Source organism: Tinamus guttatus, unplaced genomic scaffold, assembly GCF_059628265.1.
Source record: "Tinamus guttatus ecotype Peru unplaced genomic scaffold, ASM5962826v1 Tinamus_guttatus_pri_ptg000083l, whole genome shotgun sequence".
NCBI lineage: Eukaryota > Metazoa > Chordata > Aves > Tinamiformes > Tinamidae > Tinamus > Tinamus guttatus.
In genome coordinates this window covers 5,084,738-5,102,659 of record NW_028288617.1, presented here as the reverse complement: position 1 = coordinate 5,102,659, position 17,922 = coordinate 5,084,738, and the positions used below count along the sequence as shown (strand labels likewise).

Sequence of the window (17,922 nt, the reverse complement as noted above, 5' to 3'; positions counted from 1 at the left end):
TATTATCACATCTTTCACATCTTACTCATCCCAATGAGTATGATTTCACATCTTATTCATCCCAATTAGGATGTATTAACTATTAGCCACAAATTGAATTTAAAATGGAACCAGTACAAATAAAATTATCACTGAGTCTTATTTAACTTAAAAGGATCAAGAAAATCCAGGTAGCACTCCTTTTAATCTTGTTTCCTGTATAAGCAAAAAGACATTTAAAACATCGAATTGAAAATAAAAGAGAAAATAGGGTTGAGTCAATCCCAAATATGAAATTGGTCCAAAAGTAGCTCTGTTCATATTATATCACATTTCATGCTCTTAAAAAATCTAGAAATTGAAAACTTACTTACCAAGATAATGAATATTCATTTACTGTATTTTTCATATTTAATAAAGAATAAATACTAATTTATAATCAGTGTATTTCTCAAAATACTTTTTATGTATACACACGCATATATGTATGCCACATGTATGCGTGTGTATACATACACACATACACACACACACATATACTATACCCTGTGCCTACAGAAGCAAAATAAACCATAGTAGAATACTTTTTTCACCACACTTCTCTTTGGTAACAAATCTGTCTTTTGACTAAAGAAAAATGCCACTGAACTATCTATCTATCTATCTATCTATCTATCTATCTATCTATCTATCTATCTATCACATCAGATGTTACATTTTATTGTGCTTACTCTTGTGCCAAGTGGTCCTCTGCAGTATAAAAAATATACATATATACATAAATATATGAGTGAAATATGGATTAGAAAATCATATCTAAGTTAATTTAGAGCTGAAACTTGGCTGCTAAACAAATAACATGGTCTAAAGCGTTTTCCATCCAGACTGAAAAAAAATATATATTAAATTTATTAACTACAAACTTTGTGTTTGTATATGAAAGATGAATGTGTCACAGAAAAAATCAATACCACAACCTACTATTAAAAATCTCTAAATTATGGGCTATGTTATTCTAAAGGTTCATCATTTGACATCCCCCTTTCCTGTGAAAGACAAAGGGGAAATCCTTCTGGTTTGATTGAACTCAAACCTTTTACATGGTTACAGAAGACACTAGTTTGTACTAAATATTTTCAAGTCTTCAGAAACTTAGATTTTCTTGGTATGGAGGGTATTCACTTTATTTTATTTTCATTTACCAATACAGTTGACCAATAAACTTAGTGTCCTGTGGTCTTACAGTAAGTTTAATCTTCTTACTTTGGGAAGAATGGAAAGCTCTATATCTGCATTTAGTTAAAGATTTATTTTATGTTTTTCTTTTACTGTTCTTTTTAAAATATCACTATCCCCTGAAAATTCAAGGTCCAAAAAAAGCAACTAAAAATAAAACAGAATATGCTTAATTGTTGTTAAAGTACTAAACACTTGTTAATATACATGGTTTTAGGTTTATGTTCTGTTTGCCAACTTGCTTTATACAGCCTTCTTGATACAGATAGAATGGGATTTTTTATAGAAGTTTTCTTGAACCACTACCAAAATATCATATATGCTGGCTGAAACATGAAACTAGACAAACCGAATTATAGTGAAGAACATTATTTTCTCATAAACTGAATGCTCTGAGGCTGATTAGTCAGTCAAATGTGTGGATGAAATTCTATCTTCACACAAACCCTGTATCTTTGATTCAGTTGCACATATATTCGTATACGTAGTACATGAGTGAGTTCAGTTTTATCTGGGGTGTATATATTCAATACATAATTAACTAAGTGAAATTTAACAGACTGTGAAACATGGCTAATCAATTTTGTTAAAAAATGTCAGATTCGGAATCTAAATTTCTCTCATCATTTAAATTTGCATTTTTTTCTTAATTTTACACATAGTTTTTAGTCCAAATAAGGTAGAACCTTCTCTAGAAGTTCTATCTAAATAATATTAACTTTGAAGTCAGATATAACAGTTACTCCATTTGTATAATGTTATTATTTTCAAACCTTGTAAAAAAAAGAAATAAAAAAACAACTAATAATACAATACAATACAAATAATACAACTAATAAACAACTAATATACAATAAACGTACAAGGTTGTAAACATATAACACAAGAAATGCTGATATCAGTTCCTCCAGTAAGATATTCTTCTAATTACTTGATAAAACAATGATGATTCATGTCAAATATAAATCAGCTACGATACGTGAAAAGAAAGTGGTCTTGTACCATCTTTATGGATTAAAACCCATATGATCCCATAATCAGAGTGACAGCAAATAATATAGGTCAAATTATTTAGACTGTAGTCCATTTTTAAGAATTGGAGTGTAAGAAGGAAGTATGGCCCACTGTTTCAGTTCCAGATACTATCTGAAACAGAAAGAAGAATTATCAAAATACATCAGTGAGATATTTTTCTCTTTAATGTAGTGCTTCCTAGAATTATTCTAGGAATAGAAAAGGAAAAAGGAAAAAGAGAGGAGAGAGGAGAGGAGAGGAGAGGAGAGGAGAGGAGAGGAGAGGAGAGGAGAGAGGAGAGGAGAGGAGAGGAGAGGAGAGGAGAGGAGAGAGAGGAGAGGAGAGGAGAGGAGAGGAGAGGAGAGGAGAGAAGAGAAGAGAAGAGAAGAGAAGAGAAGAGAAGAGAAGAGAAGAGAAGAGAAGAGAAGAGAAGAGAAGAGAAGAGAAGAGAAGAGAAGAGAAGAGAAGAGAAGAGAAGAGAAGAGAAGAGAAGATAGAAAAGGAAAAAAAAGAGAGAAAAAAGGAAAGGAAAGGAAAGGAAAGGAAAGGAGAAAAGAGAAAAGAGGGAAGGGAAGGGAAGGGAAGGAAGGGAAGGGAAGGGAAGGAAGGGAAGGGAAGGGAAGGGAAGGGAAGGAAGGGAAGGGAAGGGAAGGGAAGGGAAGGGAAGGGAAGGAAGGAAAGGAAAGGAAAGGAAAGGAAAGGAAAGGAAAGAAAGGAAAGGAAAGAAAGGAAAGGAAAGGAAAGGAAAAGGAAAGGAAAGGAAAGGAAAGGAAAGGAAAGGAAAAGGAAAGGAAAGGAAAGGAAAGGAAAGGAAAGGAAAGGAAAGGAAAGGAAAGGAAAGGAAAGGAAAGGAAAGGAAAGGAAAGGAAAGGAAAGGAAAGGAAAGGAAAGGAAAGGAAAGGAAAGGAGAAAAAAGTAAAATCTATCCACTGAGTTGGCACACTATCCATCTAAGAATAGCCTAAGGTCGCAGTTCAAAACCTTAATCTAAGGAGACAGAATGGGAACTCGAACCAGAGTCTCGCACGGCTCAGGGGAGCTCTCTACCTGTATAGACAGCTTGTTCCACAGATCAATGCTTTATTCTCCTTTAGGGTTTCTTTTGAGGGCTTGGGGATTGAGGCATTTTTCTTTTCCATATAAATAAAAGGAACAGAAACAGTAACTTTAGCCTTGGATTCCCACATGCCAAGTGAACATTAACACTGTGTTACAGGATCAACCCCTCTGTAAACTAACAAGTCTTTAACCATTCATCCAGCATGAAATAGAGAGCCATCTTAACAGCCATCCTGGCACTGGTGGTAGAGTGGAGAATGGAGCAGACTGCAACTGTGGTCAAGAGCATTACAGACTCACTTTCAGAAATATCTGCTATTGACCAATCTAGGTCTGGATATCGGAGTTTTCAATTTGAAAGATTTGTGCTTCAAGTTGATGCAGATGAAAAGTACCAAGGAAAAATATTTCAAAATATTAGCAGGATGGAAAAATATTTTTCATCTTGATCAAGATACAGGAATTATTTCATCATATATATTAAATATGCTGTACATACTGTAGATCTATTGAGGATTGCATTTCTATAAAAGTTTATGTTTTGGTTAAGTTCTAAGAGTCTATAATGTTAATAATGACTGTGCTGTGACTTCAGATTCCATGTACCATGTCGCCATGTACTGGGTACTGGGTGACCTCCTGACACTTGTCCTACAATTTCCTTCACTACTGAATGATGCTAAAAGGCATAGCATAATTACTCACTGAACTGTCAAACCTATTTTGTAAAGGAATTTTACTTGTCACAAAATGTTTCCTATTTTTCAGAATGTGCTTCTATATTGCAATAGAATGTACTTCTATATTACAGGTAGGAATTCCTACAGAAACATGTAGGAATGTAGCATGAGAGCCATTCCTATACTAGTGCCAGCCAGTCTACCATAATAGAGCAAGATTTAATTTGGGCTATTATTTTCTTTCTAAGAAGCTCTATGTGCCATGTAATTTCAGGGTTTCATTCAGTAAGTATCTCTCTTTAGAAAGATTCTCACTTTAAAAATGCTGATCTAATTCACTTAAAAAAAAAATCACTTAATTTCACTTAGTTCTGGCTGCAAATTCATCCTGCACTCCCACATTCATTCTGTCTGGGTTCCACATAGAAATCCATAACAAATGAAGTCACCCCACTGTCAGTCAGTCTACTGCATCTACTCTCTCACAATCTCCCTTTGATTATGAAAAAAATCTCATTCAGAAACACATTTGCTGTGGCTCCAGGTCATATTGCAGACATATTCATAATTTGTGCTAAATCTTTCTCTCATATCATCAAATATGATCAAATATATCAAATATATCATATATATGCAAGGCAGGTAAGTCCTCTGCATTCAGTTTACTGGTATTTGCCTTTTAGGAATCCATTCTGCATCCTTCAATGGAAACCGATCATTTGCAATTATTGTTTAAACTGATTCAATTTCTCCACATTTTATATGCTATTGCTCTATCTGTCATACCGCATACATTTTGACACTGTGCAAGTCTGGCAAAGCACTTAGTTTTCAGAAATTACACAGCACATTATTAGTTGTGTGACCTCCCATCTTCACACAGAGCATGTTCAATATTCTGGAACCTTCTAGCTCATATCAGATTAACAAAGGATTTAATAGTAATTGTCTCAGTGCTTGCTCTTATTTATAGTTATTCCAATAGGTCTCTAATGCTCTTGGTTTCCCATCCCATGGGAACTATTATAATTTTACAATCAGCTGAAGTCAACAGTTCATTACCATCTCAAGGGAATAGCAATAGAGAAACAGAAATCTACTTTCCTTTCTACTTGTCTCCTGAGACTTCTGCTAGCTTTACCTTGATTCTTACATAGCACAAGACTTAAAGATTTCACTTTCCAAAAGAAGAGTCTGTTAGCTGGTAAGTTTGGCAATCATAACGCTGTCCCTGGCTCCAGGACTATGGCCAAGGCTCTTAGGCTGGCTTTACAGCTCTAGCTCTACCAAGACATTTTCATCTGGCAGTTGGGGAAAGATCAAGAGAGGCATGTAGGCATTTCAGATAACAGGGTAAGAAAAAAAAATTTGGGAATTACAGCTTGTCTAAGTATCTTAGAATCTGGATAAGGATCACTTACACAGGGAGAGAGTACAGAGAAGTATAAGACATCTATTTAGGCACCTGCATTTTTAAAACTTGTTGATGTTAATCAAGGAGACACATATGCATGTTCTCTAGATTTAAACATCCATTAATTCTCAACTATTATTTACTGAATACTGGCAATATGTGTGTGAATTTGCGGGAGTGTATGTGCATAAATACAGAATCATGAAACACTACATTATTAATAGTCTTTATGAAAGAACAGAGGGTTTATTCTTTGCCCCTTCCTTCCCTTAATGCTGTTAAAATCAAAATGCAGTCTTCCTATATTACATGCCTAGACTCAAGGCATTTGTACTAACTGTCTGCATATGCAGAAACCAGATATTTTCTGGTTATATTCTGAAGTCAGAAGGTAAAGGAAGGCATAAATAGTCTAGAACTCTCATTTTCCAGGATAACAAAATAAATTAATTTAGCAATGATTCCTTATAATTATTCTGGACAACTTTTTCCTTAGACAATTTATTTAGTCAACTAAATAATAATAGGAGTGTAATTATTTTATATATCCATGAAATTATAATTTGACAACAAAAGTAAACTAAGTAAGAAAATATAGGGATTTACAGTTCAATGGCAGTCATTTCTTTTCTTAATTTGCATGCCAGTGAGCATTGAGAAAACAATGTAGGACAATCATCTTTACATGTTGTTATTCTCCCATTTCAAAATACAATATGTCTTTAAAATAGAAGAACTTGTGCTTTAGTTTATGTAAACGTATGAATCAGTTTGCTAAATGCAGTTTACTTCTATCTTCAGAGAGAAAGTATATTTATTTAGCAGATTTGTTGATGTTTGGTATGAGATTGTACAAATGAAGGACTGAGGATATTTATTAATTCTACACCCTTTCCATGACGAATTTTATCCATTTTATAGTTTGTCAGTTTACTGTTTATTAATCTGACTGTATAGATTCTAATTTCCCTGCAAGAATTGCCTGTCAAGGGATAAAAGTCATGGATTTGTAATACTGTTTTGCTACAATGGGAAAAAACTTCAAAGATCACAGGATCTTTCTCGTTTGTTCTGAGGTCAAGACTGGGAAGCAAGTTTTTCCTGTTTTCTCTTTTCCCATGGGCCAGGGAAACTTGTCAATTCAAGTATTATTTTACAAACTCATATATATTATCAAAAATTTATTTTGACTATCACAATAGAAAGCATTTTTTTAAGATTACATTCTATGAGAAGAATTTGTATCTGAAAAGTGACATTATCTTCACTTTTTATATATATTTTGAAGTTCTGAGAGCTTGCTCAAGTATTTGTTCAAACCTTCTCCCTCAATTTTAATTCTTTATATAGTATGCATAACTCCTAAAAAAAAAAAAAAGCTGCTTTCAGTGATTTATGCTTATTAGGCTCATAGTTTTACATGAATTTACTGAAATTAGTTTCCTTTGGTTTTGCTTTAATTCTTATATAATAGTTGAATAGCAGAAGAGAAAACTCTATAGTCCTTATAATTCTGACACCAGTAACAACAGCAGCAACAACAACAACAAAAAAAACATCTTTTATGTCGCAATGGCTGGCACGGTATATTAGCACATTTAACAAAAGAACAAGCAACATACATAACTGAATTTGTATTCCGCCACAACACTTTCTTAATGGACCCAGCTGCAACAGTTAAAAAATCTGTAGTGTTGCAGACCAGAGCAAATGTATAGCTGCTACTCGATAGCCAGGAAATACATCTTTTCAAGAAAAGAAAATTAAAGGACATTTTGCATCATATTCAGAATTGGATGGACTGCCAGAAAATGCTACAAAATCCCTAGTGTTCTATGTTCCATGCTTTAGTGAGAATTAAAACAGAAAGAAAATGCTATTTCATAGGCTTCTTTCAAATACAACCTTAGAGAATCAATGAAAAATCTTCATTGAGAATTTTATAGACAAGTTGCAAAACTATGAAATTCTAAAATAACCTGTTATTTGCTCTGTATTACGTAGTCTTCAGTTACATTATGATTTTTTTTCAGAAAGATTGTTTGTATCTGTTAGTGCATTAATTGTTCGAAAGAAAATGGAATGACACAATATTTTATAAGTGTCAGTACACTGTTCTCATGTTCTCTCCATATAAACACAAAAATAATGACTTTTTTTTTTTCATAAGCATTTTCCATGGACAAGAACAAGTGTATAACTCAAAAGAGGTTTGTTTCAAAGTTTCAAAGGAAATTATATCTTTTACCAAGTTAATACGGAGCAGGGAAATACGATAATTGGTTCTTAGAGCTATTGTGTTGTCCAGTATACATATATATATACAAGTGTATATATGTGTATATATATATATGCTTATTAATATATAGGTATCACTTGTACTTTGAACATAAAATGTATCAGATATATAATATAGTGTCGTATATAGAGCCTATACGACACCAACCAGATAAGATTCAAAGGAAAGTCAAGTAGGGTAATTTCTTCATATTATTTGTTCTGATGAAATAAGGAAATGTGATCCTGATCATTATTAGACTTACAAAAAACAAACAAACAAAAACGAACAAACAAAAAACCCCACACCTTACAGTTATCAGTTAGGAACTATGTCACTATAGGAAGTTTTGTTACTTTCACACTGTGATTACCCTATTCTGAATTCACATCAGTAGCAGGTTGCTACTGACCCTGATTCCAAGTAAGATTCAAAAGATAACACCGTGCTTTGGTGTGTTTAGACAAATCAGATTTCCCTTACTTCTCCCAAAGTTTTCAATGCTGCCTACATATTTCCTTGGAGAAAAATGTGTTGTTAACTTAGGATGAATGTTAAATATACATTTGCAGTATAGGTAAAAGGCATTTGGACTAAATACTTATCGTAATTGCTAAAATAGTCACACCGGTAAGCTTTCCCCTGTTCTGAAGTTAGCTGTATTTATTCATCCTTGAGAAGCTATTTCATCTTTCACTCTATATTAATTCATTTCAATACTCTGTTCTCTTGCATTGTTTCTATGAATCACTATACATAACAAACACTTTAAAAAATCAAAACAAAAATTCTTGATTTCTTTTCATGTAAAATTATTTTTGTTAGAAAATAATGTCTTTGGATAAAGATTATAAAAGACAATTTTTAATGAAGTTTTAATAATTGCTGCTTTTATTATTGTTTATTTGGAAAATTAATAGTTGCTGTTAATATAGAAATGAGGTAGCTGTAGATATTCAGCAATATTTTTATAAGGATTTTTTTTTACACGATTACACTGCATGAGAAGCTCTAGAGCTTAAAGCCTTCTAAATACGTACATTGCTTTGACATAACAGCCTATAACGGCAGAGAAGAAAGGAGCTCTTGTGCTGCCTATCCTTTCAGTGACCTCGGAGAGATAAGGGGAGTGTTTTTTGCACTTCCAGAGTAACTGAATCTGCTCTATTTGATTTCGAGTTAGACTGAACCTGCAGTTCTTACTGATTGAATAATGAAACATTCATTAAAAAGCCTAAATCTACTATATAGCTATATAAATTGATTCAAACATAGCGTCAGGAAAAGTACTGCTTATATGCAAGCGTGGTACTGATCTCCAACAGCTTACCCTTCTGTGCTGATTTGGTGCACTTGATGAGGTATTAATGTAAAAATGCTAAAATATCTGTGTGCACACTGCCGCTAAGTAAAAGCAGAGCTTTTGCTTTTGCTAGTCTCACTTCCCTCGCCAGTGAAGATATTCTGAAATTTTTAAAAGATGACTGGATACTTCTTTCTTGACCTACTTTATCCCCAAATCTTAAGGTAACATGCACTAGCTCTTAGGAACATGCATAGTTTTAAGCATATGAGCAGTCCTGCTGATTTCAATACTGACAAGCACAAACTTCAGCAGTGATCAACCTGGCTTCAGTCTTGTCTGAGGACAGACAGAAATTAAAGCTCCAAGAACATGAGAGTCATCAGCCATTGGTTTTTGTCTGCTATGAACCTTGTCATGCTAGCAAAGATTGCTTTTGATATAGAACAGACCTGATTAGCATTGCCTAGATACTTGTCCCACATAATATAAAAATAATCCAAAGTGCACTATATAAATCCCACTGCAAATTTTGTCCAGACACACATATAATATAGAGTATTGGCATGTGAGCATGGCTAAGATATAGGAAGAGTAAAATTAACTGCAGATGTATAGGACTTCTAAATTTGAAAGCACAAGTCAAATTTATTATTTATCAAGCTTCCCAAGTCTATACGTAACCAGACTTTACAGAAAAGGTTTAATCATTTTGACATAGCATTACCTAAAAAGACTGAGAAAATTCACATAAGTTTTGAGGAGATAAGTGCCTGTGAGCCTTCTAAAGTGAATGAGAATGCCTGTGTAAAAGAATCTGAATTAACATCCAGTTTTAGTAACTGGCAGTAACTGTTACACCCTGTCTGCACATAACCAAATAATCCAGGAACACATTAGGCATTAAAAACAACTGGTGGTAAAATTGTTTCTGCAAACATTCCTGTTGGGTATTTGGAGACACCAAGCTGTGAGCTGAATAATCAACTGTTAAGAATTCCTCTAGTCATTTGGTGCTGCTATTTTAATTTTTCTTTTTGAGCACAGGCTCAATAGGCAGCTGTCTTTAGAGAGGTGAGGAACTAATTGTGTTTGTTATTTCAGTGGATCCTACGAGAAGGGGATTTTATTCCATTGTACTTCATAATGGAATATTTTTGCATCACATTCACTTGTAATTTTGATATTTACTGGATGTTTGACATCTTATTTTTTGTTTAGGAGTTCTGGAAGCATTAGTTACCTCTGACAGATAGAAGATATTCAAAGGAAATGCATGTGGCAGCATGCAAAGCTTTACTCCTTTTTGTTTTCTTTTTTTCATTTTCGGCACATGATGCCGAGTTTTTCTTTTTGTCTCCACTAAATTTCTATGACATCTTCATATACTGCAACAATTAAACAATCAAGATGTTAGAAAAAGAGTAGAAAGATAAAAATAAAGAGAAAAAGATGGCCTAGGATATATTGTAACTATTTCAGGGAAGGTCAGATCAAATGAAGATTTTGTAACTTGAAGTATGAGTATTTAATTATTCTAACACTTTCCAAAAATAGTGGACAAGCACAGATTTTCACTAGGCTTGATAGTGTATGTTTATGAAATAAGATGGAGGTTCATATGGAAGATTTATTGAAATATTTTATTCATTACTCAATACTGAAAGCATATATGACTTTGCCAAACAAATACCAAGTCTTCCTTCCAAAAAGCTTATACTCCGAGAAAATATAATTCACTGCCAAGGCTTGTAATCATTTTACACAAAAACAATACTTTTAGAGGGGAATATCTTGCATTCTACTTTTGAATTATTGCCACAGAAAGGTAAGTAAAGACCAAAAGAGATGAAGATCAGGCCACATAAAAAATGTGCAACTCTATCCATATGTCAGGAGATAAGTCAATGAAGATAGCTGATGAACAGGCCACTTTACAAAGAGTCTCACCAAGATCCTGGGAAGCAGAAGGAAAAGATCTAGATTTAAATAAACAGAAGGGGAGCTGCTTTTTGTTTGTGTTATGGTTTGTGAGGTCTGATCTTGTGACATGGAAAATTTGTGAGCAGCAATCATTCAAATATCACAGAGTGCTAAGCTGCTGTTGGACTTTACTATATGCATTGAGTTATTACAGGATTTTCATGCATCCAACCACATTAAAAACAACTTTAAAAAATCCATCAGTCCATACCGGTTGTATTTTGAAAACACAGTATTTCTGTATTTACGCCTCTCTCCTTCACTTGATGAGATTCAGAGGATATTTTCACAGAAAAATGCTAGGAAAGAATTTAAGACAGGAAATAAAGACAGGAAAAACACTGACAGAAATTACAATACTACAGTATTTTGATTCTGACTGTTATAAAGCATAAGTTCTGATCATTTTAGGAAGTTGTTTTGAGATTTTTGTATATCTAAAAATTTTAAAGCTGAACAAGAATTTTTTTATTCATACATATATTCACTATATAATTTTAATTCTCTTATGAGAAAATAAGTGATGAGAATTGCAATGTTGAATTTTATATTTAAAGGGGATCTTATACAAATCATTCAGAAATCTGTGTGAAATAATGAGGCTTGTATATGCAATTAGTTCTAAGAATTTATATTCCACTTCTGTGGCAAAATACAAATGAATGGCTCCTGTGAGAAGGAACAGGTCATGTTTTTCCTTCTTTGATTTCTTTAAGGAGTATTGTTATACATATATTCATGTTATCTATTGTCTGTCATGTGCGTCTACAGGAAAAAAATAGAACTTGGTATTGCATTTGTATTCGGCTGTAAAAGAAATCTAAAAGATTTCTTGTCTCAGAGCTATTTACAATTTAAAACACCTACCATCTATTTAAGGAAATTAAATATAATTGGCAGTTTTGCTCAGGATAAAAAAAAAAAAAAAAAGGTCATAAAACTTAAGTGAGCTGAAGGTCATTGACAAAGTAAATTAGCATAAGTGTCTGAGGGTAGAACTGGCACAGCATCTATCCAAATTATACCTGCCTGTATGTTGTCGGCAATCTGTCATTCATTCCAGTACTGCAATACACTTACAAAATCAAAACAGAAATCCTGGCACCACAAGCTGCTTCTCTTCCATTGACAACAACAACAACAACAACAAGATATCACACTTTAAAATACAGAAGAAAAGATTGCTGTGGTCAAGTCTCTCAGGGCATTACTTTCAGTTTTCTTCAAGCGTCTATGAAACCACCTTTGCAGGCTTAAAAAACACTGATGAAGACTAAATGATGTAGCAAGATGAACTTACTCTATAACCTTGAGCTCTCCCCTGCACTCCTATGCACAATAAAACTACTGAACAAAATAAGCAGTATCTACAAGCTGCTTTTCAGCTGAGACAAAATTTGGAGACAAAAAGTATTACAGGTGAAAGGTTATTGCTGCTGCTGTTGCCACTTTTTTGAAAAACTGTCAATAAAAAAATTTCATTAGCTTTTCTGTGTGTTTGCCTCTGTACATATCTGTGTGACACTGCCATATTCTCTACATATTTTTTAAATTTTATACTTGGACTTTTTAACAACATAGGAAAATGCTAAGAATGTCTATTGCTTTTGGTTTATGTCTCAGATACCACAATGAGTATTTTTACATTTCTTACCAAAAGTATGATAAAATTGTCCACAGCTAGTCGAGAAAGGGAAAGTGAAAAAAAAAAACAGTTCATGAATAAAAGTCAGTGAACTCCCTAAGAAAAAAGGGAAGCTGTGAAAGTTTGTATGGGTCCAAAATTTTGTGTGAACTTTATTTTTTGCACTAATTTCACCATAAGTTCAGGAACACCCCCTCGTGTAATCAAAGCAATACTTGCTATGGCATTTCTGATAAATGTTTTGCTTGGGTATGTATTTTTTAAAAACTTCTGACACATTACTTTTGCCATATGTTTAATAATTCATGCAATAAAAGTATAATGGCAGGATCTGCAGAATTTGCATCTTGAGTTCAGTGCAGACGTCTTTCTAAACTCTGATGATATAATTTTCCTAGTGATCAAAGTTCTCTACCCTTTTCTGTCCCATATTGACCTCAGCAAATCTTCATTTCAGCCTATAATTTCCATGTCTCTTCATGGATTGTCTCTTCCCTCTTTTTTAATGAATTTCTGTTCTATAAAGTAGCAATTTCTGTAGCAAACCTTAATCTCTGATTCAGGCTCTTGCCTTTGAAAACAGCTTCCAAATCCATTAATATCGGCATATGGAACAAAACAGACCATCAAAATAATTGTTAATATTCCCTTTCACCACAGTAGCTGACAGACTTCCTCATCATGAGAGTGATAGCATCTGATGAGCTGTTTTCTTCCAACTCTTTCTTCATTCCTTTTCATCTCATAGCATCCCCTCTTGCCATGCTTTTTTTTTCACACTGGTCAGCTTTCTGAAATTATTATTTTTATTTTATTTTGTTTTTTACTTCAGCCTTATGAGTCTTTGATCCTTCACTTCCCTCCTACTTCATTTCATGGTATTCCATCTCTTTTTTTCATGCTCTCATGCTCTACTCTCTTTAATACAAACTATTCCACCCTATCAAAATTAATTCAACTCCATGATGTCTGGTGGATTGGCCACCATTAGCAGACCAGGAATGCTTGAACATAATTTCATATTTGATATTTACTCTTCATTCATTCTTTATTTTTTCTCTAGGTATATAGTTTGACAAGAAGTAACAGGATAATGACTATTTGTTAGAGCACCGAGGCATTAAAAACACAAAAGACTGTTACAATAAGCCACAACTTAATAAAATGATGTATCAGAAGTGCACAAAATAACACCTATATTCTTAGATACATTAAGGATGGACCAATATTTTATTTCAAAAGAGACTTGATGATAAAACTGTTGATCTGCTGACAAAATACTTCAGTGTCTACTCAAAATAAGTTAATGCTGTAAAAGACTCTTAGGAATATATATTGTGCATATTAACTCCCTCCCTTTCCCCTTTCATAAAGCATTTAGATACATTGATAGAAAATAAACCACAGCTGACTTTAAAGAAACAACACGCTGCATTGATCTGCTAGAAATCTGTAACCATCTCCACAGAATACTTGATAAAAGAAACTTGTTAAAACATATTTGAGTTTTCAAAAAGTCTTTGATAAACCCTTTTTTGAAAGAAGATGTTGAGAATATAATTAGTCACAGAGAAAGAGGTGAAATAATGTCATGGATACAAAACAAACTACACAGAGTGTGGTAAGCGTGTTAAGTTGTAACCACAGGTCAATTTTAAATGTAGCAAAAGATTAGAGGTGTAGTGAAATGATCCTCTAAATTAAGCTGATGTTAATGAGATGAAAAAGGGGGATGAATTATGTTATAGTAAAAATTTCCAGTAATACGCACTATGGGAGTCAAGACCAAAGAGAATGTTATCATCTTCAAAGAAAGTTTATAAAATTGGATAAGTGAGGGATGATGCTTAAGGTGATATTTTTTGAACTGAAGTCAAGCATACATCTACATACCTAAAAAAAAAACAATGACCAATTCACCCTAGACACTCCCTACAGTCAATGAAGAGAAAGAATATGTTCCCCAGGTTGAGATGAATTGCAACTGAGGTGTGATTTTTTTCTATTTATTTACTGAATAAAATACGAGTTTAGAAATGTTTAGCACAGAGAAGGAGACACCTGAATTGTAGGATGTTTAAAAAAGAATAGTGGTGTCCAGTGGAAATAGAAGCTTGAGATAGATCACAATTGCTAATTCCAAATTATCCATAACTTCCATGGAAAAAAGCTAGGCTACCACTTGTATTTATATCAATGAGACCCTTACCCTTTTCCCCCCTACAAAGAAAAAGGCTAATACAATGCTTAGAATGTCAAAGCACAAAACAATTCTCAAAAATACTGCAATTTGTATTTTAAAGTATAATAACTAGTTATGGTAGGTCTTTATTAGGAATGTTGATTTCCCTTCCAGTTTCCTTTTCAAACAAAACTTAGAGAGGACATATAAAAGACAAAAAAAATGATATTTTAAAAATGCAGTGCATTCATAGCTCATAGAAAGAAATACCAGACACTCATTGACATTTCGTAGTAACTTTTAAACATATTATACTATACAATTGACACCAAAACTCAATAAAAGATAAAATAGACAGTTACTGCTATTTATAGTACTGAAATAAGCAGGACGTTTTGCTCAAAATTGTATCCTTCACTATCGAAATCAGCCAGCAGCTATCTGTGAGGAAAGTTTTAGTGAAATTTACTTGTGATGGAATTCTCTCTCTCTTTTTTTTTTTTTTTTTAACTGCTATGATTTCTTGTGCTGAAGCATGAGAACATTGCCAGTCTAAAAGAGAGGAACAGGATAAAAATCACTGTTCATCTTGAAAAATCATCATGACCAGTTTTTAAATGATACCAGAGTAAATCGACTGATTCTGCAATGTGCAAGGTAAAACTCTTAGAATGAAACAACAGTGACGGCAGATGTGCAGATGCTAGAGTAATATGATCAGGATTGAGGTCAGAACCTACTATTTTCCCCATTAAAACTTATATCTGGAATTGCTTTACCAAATTAAGAGATTCTTTGAAAGAAATGGAAAGGAGGAGTTGTGAACCTTATGTCAGCTTCATTTGTTTATTGCAGGATGATCCTTCCTGCCTCCACTCAGCCAATCTCCTTGAGATCATAGCAATAAAAATGCAGCTTTTCTGTATCACTTCTACCCTGACAATACAACAGACAATGAAACCACTGAGTATGTGATGGAAGTCCTTCATTTCAGGTTCTTGGAACATAATCTCTTACAGGAAGAAATCATTCTTCCTTTCTGAATGTGTCGGTATGTGTTTAGTAATATAAAGCCATAATGAAAAAATATCTCTGTTGTGTCTGTCATAAACATCTCTTAAGGTGTAAACTTGCTTAGCTTGTATGCTATATATTTCTAATCTTAATAACAAAACTAAATCATTTTTTTTTATTATTGCACTTCTAAACCTGAGTGCATTAAATGATTCATTATGTGATATTCTCTTCATGATGTGATGCTCTCTTTCAACCTTAGCATTGTAGAAGAAATATTATCTTGTTTGGGATAAATGTGGACCTCTGTTCATCTTTAAGAAAATGTTTCACAGTTGTCTTAAAATACACTTCCTCAAAAATAAAGTCAAGAGAGTACACAAACAAAGCATCACCTATTTTCTAAAGCTTGTTTAAACTTGCAGTGTAAGTAGGTGCCTACTAATGAGCATATGTTCAGAGTGGATACAAAAATAAATGATCTGCCCTGAAAGCAGCAATAAGGATAGGAATCACAAAGCTTCACCCTGGCATCCACACAGCTGCACAGGAGATATGCTCACCTGATCAAGCGTTGAAGTGGCCTTAGAAGAAAATGTATCAAGTTGAAATGATAAATTAGGAAAGCTGTGATTCTCTGGCAATCCTTCCCATATACAACAGCCTAATACAATACAATACAATACAATACAATACAATACAATACAATACAATACAATACTCTCTCTATATATATATGATTTTACTTCAATAATATTCAATCATTATAAGAATATTATTATAATATATAATGAATTCACATGAATATAAAATTATAGAATTTGTCCTTTGAAGACTGAGACTACAGTTATAATAAATGTATAGGAAATGTATATTTTATTAATAGAAATGATAATAATGAGACATGAGCACACATAGATGGTCAACTGGGTTGGGTTATTAGTGGAATAATAGCAGAAAGATAATGATAGTCCATATAAGGAAAAGGGTAACAGAAATGCCGCTGTTTCTTTAAATCTCCAATGTATCACGACGCTTACATCATGCTGCGTTGGGTTACATCATGTTACGACCAGTGATGTAACCCGTCGCAATGCAATGCACACATCGCATTCAGTCAGTTACTTAAAGAAATAGCATGTTTTTAATTTGTTCACAGGATCACTGTGGTCAAGAGTTTGTGGCTGTGTTAATTAAAAACACTGTAGTTCTACAGTATTCAAGAAGTATTCATGAAGTTCCTTGTTTTAAGTAATGTAGATAGGCCAATAGAACTAAAATATGTTCTAAACATATATAACATACATGTTTAGCATGCATATAGGCTTGGTCATTTCACAAAATGAAAATCCAACCACATAAATGCATGATATAGTAAACTTCGGAGCAAATAAACCAGAGAAGAAAATCTCAGATTCTTGACTCTTGTTATAAACAACATATATATTCCCTCATTAGATATAAAATATCTATTTTTGTTTGATCACAGCTGCATTTTTTATGAAATGCACTAAACAATTCTAGGGTAAGGTTTTACAGTAAAGTTTTCCAATATGTCACAAAGTTATGCCTCTGTAAGGTCAAAGCAGGCTCTGGCTGGAGCTGAAGCAATCACTCCCAGGCAGCAGCCAGCTGCTGAAGGGATTAGAGCAGCCCCATGCTCTCTGCTTCCATTGAACATGTCTGAATTCCTAAGAGCCAAACTGCAGCTGCCCAGAGGTTGATGGAAAAGATGGAAAAGATGTCAAGATCGGGTAGCAGCAACAAGTGTGATTGCAGCCAAATACTTTGTACCAACAGTAATCCTTAGCCTAATGTAGAATAATAAACTAACTGTAGTCTATGACAAGAAAGAGCTACTGTTGTGCGTTCAAATACCTATCACATTTCTAATAGAAAACATCTGGTAAGATTGCCCACAACTATACTGAGATTATGCTGCTCAAGCATTAGAGTTTGACAGCAGCACTAGAGTAAGAAAAAGAAAAGAAGTGGTAATATGAAGGTGAGATGAAGATTAGGCTTGTTTGATTGTAGATGAGACTGCAGTTAGTTTCTTATTTCCCATTTCAGATTTCCATGCTACTTGTTGGGAAAGGATTCTTTTTTAAAATTTTTAAACATATGAGAGATGA

At 33.5% G+C, this 17,922-nt stretch overlaps 1 protein-coding gene across 1 annotated transcript in view; it reads right to left on the bottom strand.

The window, feature by feature from the left end:
- LOC104575716 (neuroligin-4, X-linked) overlaps positions 1–17,922 on the bottom strand; it is a gene marked incomplete at its 3' end in the record, with an annotated part of 154,028 nt that overhangs the window by 60,299 nt on the left and 75,807 nt on the right. The window lies entirely within an intron of this gene.